Source organism: Sturnira hondurensis, unplaced genomic scaffold (assembly GCF_014824575.4).
Source record: "Sturnira hondurensis isolate 20B ecotype Veracruz unplaced genomic scaffold, ASM1482457v3 Scaffold0006496, whole genome shotgun sequence".
Taxonomy (NCBI): domain Eukaryota; kingdom Metazoa; phylum Chordata; class Mammalia; order Chiroptera; family Phyllostomidae; genus Sturnira; species Sturnira hondurensis.
This window is the reverse complement of record NW_028079127.1, coordinates 8,480,935-8,487,452: the sequence shown is the minus strand read 5'-3', so window position 1 is coordinate 8,487,452 and position 6,518 is coordinate 8,480,935. Positions and strand designations below refer to the sequence as shown.

The 6,518-nt window shown below is 37.1% G+C and overlaps 1 pseudogene; it reads right to left on the bottom strand.

Annotated features, from left to right (window-relative positions):
- Nucleotides 1-844: 844 nt before the first annotated feature.
- LOC118989631 (keratin, type I cytoskeletal 18-like) lies at nucleotides 845-2,172 on the bottom strand (annotated as a pseudogene).
- Between the last annotated feature and the right edge of the window lie 4,346 nt (nucleotides 2,173-6,518).

Here is a 6,518-nt window from a genome sequence, read left to right as displayed (position 1 = left end):
ATACAGAGAAACAGACTGATGGTTACCAGAGGGGAGAGAAGCTGGAGGACTGGGTAAAAATGGTGAAGGGGTTGAGAAGTACAGATTGATAGTTACAGAATAGTTATGGGGCTGTAAAGTACAGCATAGAAAATGTAGTCGATAGTATTGAAATAACTGTGCATGGTGCCAGGTGGGTACCAGAATTTGGAGAACATTTTGTAGAGTATATGATTTTCTAACCACTATGTATACTTGAAACTAATACTAAATAACATTGAAAATAAACAGTAATTAAAAAAATAAAAATTAAAGACCCCTGGCTGGTGTAACTCAGTGGATTGAGCGTGGGCCTGCGAACCAAACAACCGCGGTTCGATTCCCAGTCAGGGCACATGCCTGGGTTGCAGGCCGGTTCCCAACACAACAGGAGATGCACGAGAGGCAACCATACATTGATATTTCTCTCCCTCTCTCCTTCCCTTCCCCTCTAAAGATAAATAAATAAAATATTTTAAAAAATAAAAATTAAAGAATAAGTTCTGGAGACAATATTCAACATAGTGGCTATGATCAACTATAGTTAATATTATATACTTGATAGTTGATAAGGGAATGAATCTTAAATGTTCTCACCACAAAAATAGTAATTATCTGAGGTGATTGAGGTGCTAAAAACTTATTAAGAAGCATATATTAGCAACCTTTTAATTAAAATGAGCTATATAAATTTATATTAAAGTAACAATGTAAAAATTGAATTACCATCATCTTATTTATAACCTCCATTGGGTTTTTTAAAATCTTTCAATAAACTTTTCATTGGCCTCCTGCCCTGCCAAGGAATGCCCTACTTCTGCTGCCTTTAATACTTCAAACCTTTGGTGTCATTGACCTCAGATACCATTCTGCCATCCACAGTCCTGAGAGTCGTGGTCTTTTGGATGGTGTGTAAGGAGGGGCTCTCATCCAGGGTGTCAACAAGATTGAAGTCCTCCCCTTCTTCCAGTAGGCAGTGTAGGTGGTAATCTCAGCCTCTGGCTTGACCTTGATGATCAGCAGGGCCTCATACTCCTGGGCCTGGCACTGCTGCCCCTTTGCCCAGGTTGGGCCAGCTCTGACTCCAGGGGGAGCAGGATCCCATTGAGTTGTTCCATGTGCATGGCATAGCATGTGTTCACCTCCCTCAGGCTGTTCTCAAAACTGACTTTCAGATTCCTCATTGAGTCCAGGTCTATCTCCAATGACTGAACTGTATGTCTCCACTCTGTGAGTATCATCTCAGCAGTGCCTATCTCAGCAGTCTGCAAGGTGACCACTGTGGTGCTCTCTTCATTCTGATGTACTTGAGAAGCTGGACCAGTGCCTGTCCAGCTCCTCTCGTTTCTTCCAAGACAGCTACTCATACTGGACTAGGATGTCTGCTGTGATTTTGCTGAGGTCCTGAGATTTGGGGGCATCCAAATCCATGGTCAACCTACGGTCTATTGGCGATCTTGTTTTGTAGAACATTTACTTCTTCCTAGTGGTTCTTCTTCATGAAGATCAGCTCCTCCTTGAGAATCTTGATCACTGTCTCCAGATGCAGCCTAGTGATATTATTGTCATCAATGACCTTTTGGAGTACATTGATGTCATTCTGCACAGACTGGCACATGGCCAGCTCTGTCTCATACTTGACTCTGAAGTCATCAGCAGCAAGACAGGCATTGCCAGGATGCAGAATGATATGGGCATTGTCCACAGAATTTGCAAAGATCTGAGCCCTCAGGTTCTCAATGGTCTTGAAATAATGCCCCCAGTTTCTGATCTGGGATCCCTTCTTCTCTAAATGTTCCCAGATTTTGATCTCCAGTTTCCGATTATCAGCCTTCAGGCTTCTCACCCTCTCCAGGAAGGAGGCCAGGTGGTCATTCAGGCATTGCATAGTCTCCTTCTCATTCTGGTTGCCCACTATGCCCATCAGACCCCTGGCCATCCCTACAGCCAGGCCCCTGGATCCCCAGCTGCCCTGAATGATGGTGGAGAGGGACATGGAGACCCAGGAGCTCAATCCCCCTGGCATCTGCATAAATGCCGGCCGAGCTGCTGGTTGTCCAGAGCCCAGAGTCTGGTAGCTTGTGGAGAAGCTGGAGCATGTGCTGAAGCTCATGTGTTTCAGGGAGGAAGGTGAGAAGCTGAGACTCAGGTTGAAGCTCTCCACTGAGTTTTTAAGCATGCAGTATTTTTAAATCTCCCAACCAACAACCAGCAAATCATATTTTTGATCATAAATAATTTTCCTTAAAAACTCATAAATTTGTGTTGAATAATTATAATCACATAAATAAAAGAAAATCATAGAGTATATTTAAATTAGGCATAATTATAAGTAGATATAACTTTTAGGAAGTAAAAGACATAAAAATATAACTAAGAAAACAAAGTAGAAGGCATCTATTCATGTACAGATTGTTTTTATCAAAAAGTGTAGAGAAGACTTTTCCTAAAGCATTGCATTCAGTATTGAGCATTAAATGAATTTACTTAATAAGCAATTAAAATAAGTGTACTTAATTTAGAGAGTGATGTTTATCTGTATTTACATAATATCCGAAGTGAATCAGCCTGATTAAAGTAATGGAAAACATGGAGGAAGAATTTGAGAGATCGCCCAAGTCACTGTTCCAGTCAACTCTCCACATTTGCACCTTTTTTATGTTCTATTCCATCGTGAGACTTCTGAGTTTTCACTTTGAAAGGCTCTCTGATGTGAAGTTCTGATCACACACACTTCAGGTGACCTGCATATGGCAAGTCAGATCCAGTCATTTGGAAGTGTTAACATTGAAAAGTGATTTATCTTTTCATAGACATGATCACTTTGTTTACCAGCATCAACATCCTCATTTTACAAGCTAAATGGGCAAGATGTGTGAGAAAAATAGAAGTCCCAGAGTTTACTCAATTGATTGTATAGTTTCACAATCTAAAAGTGAGCTTGAACAATTCCTTTACTTTTGTATTTTGAATGCAATGTAAACTTACAAATTTTTGCAAGACCCTGCAAGAAGTTTACAGAAAGCTAAAAAATTTAAGGTGTTATTTCATAAGTTATAACAATTTTTAGACTATGTTTTATTGCTGTAAATAGAATGGCTTGCATTGTCTAAAATGAACTGAATAAATTGGAGAAAACACTCTGAAGAAATGTCTGGGTCTTTTGCTGACTAGCTTCTGACACTTATCCACATATAAAGAGGCTGGTGAAAATAAAAAATAACTTCAAGACATTACCATGAGAAATATAATATGAACATATTGGTAATTAATGTTAGTTTTTATGAATTATATAACAAGACTAATTTTAATGACACTTACTCCCAAGCTTTAATTTTTACCCTTTTGCTAATAATTAACATCCATGTACACTCAATAAACACCACCGTTTGCATACTACTGAAACTATATTTTTCTACGAATCATTGTTAAATGCTTAGGAAAAAGAACTATGTCCTAAATGGTAACACAAATGTTTAGCAATTATTCTTTTTACGTAAATAGACCATGGCAGTTTTTAAAATGGGATCTCCGTTTTGAAGTTAAAATCAGTCAAGTATTGAGAGAGAGTATGTAAAGTAAATTTTCTCAAAGGGATTTGTGAGAAGCTGAAGAGAAGAACACTTAGTAAATCATTTTACACATGCTATGTGCACATTAGGTGTTTTGCATTACGCTGTGACTCTTTTTAATATCATCCCAGTGAATAACAGTTTTTCTTCTATACATATTAAGTTTGAAGGATAATAATCAATCAGTCAAAACATTCACAGTATTCCTAAAGAATAGATATTTAATGTACATGCTTTGTTAAAAACATTTGTGACATGAAATATACTATACGTATCTCATATTCTGCATATGGACCATATTTTAAAAGCAAAACAATGAAAAATTGTTTGAGCATTAATCTGATAGCCCTTTAGGTCCTACTTATACTCTGATGTGGGTTGTCAGTGGGATGTGCAAATGGAAATACACACTGGAATGCAAAAAAAGTACTTCTCAAAATAGAATTGAATTGCATAATTAAATAATTACATGGATTGAATACTTACATGACATGCTACACCATAGATAAAATCATACTACCAACTCTATTCTGCTAAAATAAAAATCAAACTTCAGAGGTGAAAATGTAGGTGAAACTTTGTAAACAGATCAGATATCGGACCTCAATCCTAACATCATAATTACAGAAAATCTCCAGTGTATGGGGACAGCCTTGCAATGCCTGACCAATGCCTCAGCAAGCCGCCTCTGCTTAGGAAAAACAGAATGAAAGGATTTGCCTCCCTCTACTTATCCATACCAACAGAATGACCAAAACGAGTAACACTAAACCACAATTAATCTAAAATACATCATATTTTGCTTTCAGTGCACTAGATTGTTTTTTCCTATTTTATCTTATTAACCATGGTTACAAGTTGAAATTTAAATTGAAATGACAGTATTAAGTGGCACATGCTTTCTAAGGTGATTTAGCAAATTAGAAAACATTCTGGATCAAGCAATTATTGCTGTTACTCTTTAAAACAGAAAGGTTTTTACTTATACAATAATAATAATAATGGCAGGCCCAGGTTTTACTATTTGAAATGTATATGATCTTGGAGATCATTTTAAGTAAAAATAATGCAAATTTATAAAATCTTTTCAGTTAAGAGAATCATAACTGCAAGCAGTGTTAAACTGATAGTAGTCAAATACCTAAAAGGGACACATATGTTTATACGTTTACCAAAATGTATAAACGTATTTCTAGAGTCCTTAAAAGACACCAGTGTAGATGAGGGGCTCATGTTTATTGGCTTCAGGGAACATCTGCCGTGATCTACAGGCAGTTTGAAGTGCACTTCTAGTCCTAAAGATACTTGGCCATGACGATTTGGATGCTTTCCAGCTAAAGGTCAGGGAGGAAGTCACGAGACTGGAAGGGATAACAGGAAAAAGAAGAGGTTATTCCCCAGTGAACAGGGCCGTTAATGGGGCACAGGAGAAGTAGCCTGAGTGAGTTATTATAGGGGCAGTGTTGTTGAGCCATATAGGAATGGATTTATAGGAAAGATGCAGCAAGAAGAAATTTGTACTTGCTGTGGTACTTTTTAAATAATGTGAGGGACAGAGGGATAAGGTTAGAGTGTCTGAATGCCAAAGTTCTAGGCATCATTTCTTCTACTTCTGGGCCTGTTACTTAGAATTTTTCAGGATGGTGCGAACCAGTCGTCTGAAAGGCAGGTCATGGGAGAGGCCTGGCAGGGCAAATCTCTGTATTTTTTAAAAATTAAATTTAAAAAACTTTTAAAATTTTTAAACTGTCTTCACCTCCTGGCAATGAGTGTTGATGTGTAATTACTCACTTGCCAAAATACTTTTTACCCTTATAGTGTTGAGTTACATAGATCAATAGTTTTGAGAACATAGTCAATAATTTTTAATCTCTTACTTACAGAGGTATTAGCCAATTCCTGGAATTTAACTGTGGCTCTACTCTCTGTCTTTCTGTAACATATATTATTTATTAGAATATAAACATATTATCATTTAAGAAGAAAACCTGCTGTGATTTTATGTGGCACAGAAAATATTCACCAGGTTCATTGTTCACTTAGCCATGTTACCATGCATGAATCCATCAGCATTGTTCTGATAAGGGAATGATTGTATGCAGCTTATTTGACATGTTCTTTTCTATTATCCTTGGCCTCTTGTGTTATAGCCTTAGTCCAGAGATTTCTTCTACTCAATTGCTTATGCAATCTTTCATTTAAAAATTATTTCTGGGATTCCTTTTTAAGATATACTCCAGATTGTCTCATGTAAATTATAATATATATAATATATAATATATATTAATAATTATAATACATATACACATAAATAGCCCTTACTGTAAATAGCAGGATAAAAATAAAAAGTAGAATGCCAATAATAAATTATCCTAACATCATTAAAATTAAGGAAGTGAACATATAGAGTACAATGAGACAGTCTAAACACTGAGGAAAATGGTAAAATTAAAATGACTGATTACCCACGCACAAAGACAATGGGGTGGGGATTATCTTTGGGAATAAGGATTGGACGGGGCAGGGGAGAACAACTGGGGGGAAATGGGGACAACTGTAACTGAATAACAACAACAACAAATTAATAAATAAAACTGACTATAATGTCAAGTGCTGACAAGGATATGGAGCAATTTGAACTCCGATACCCCACTAATGAGAATATAAAAGCCCAACTATGTTGTGAAAGAGTCTTACAGTTTATTTTTTTCCAATTTTTTTATTTAATTATTTTTCAAGTACAGTTTTCTGTCTATTACTCCCATCCCATCCCACCCCCATCCTCCCCCCTCCCTCCCATTTCCACCCTTCTCAGTTGGTGTCCATGTATCCTTTATATAGGTTCCTCTAAATCCCTCCCTTATTTCCCCTGAAATTCCCTCCCCTCTCCCCTCTGGTCACTGTCAGCCTGTTCTCTATTTCAGTGTC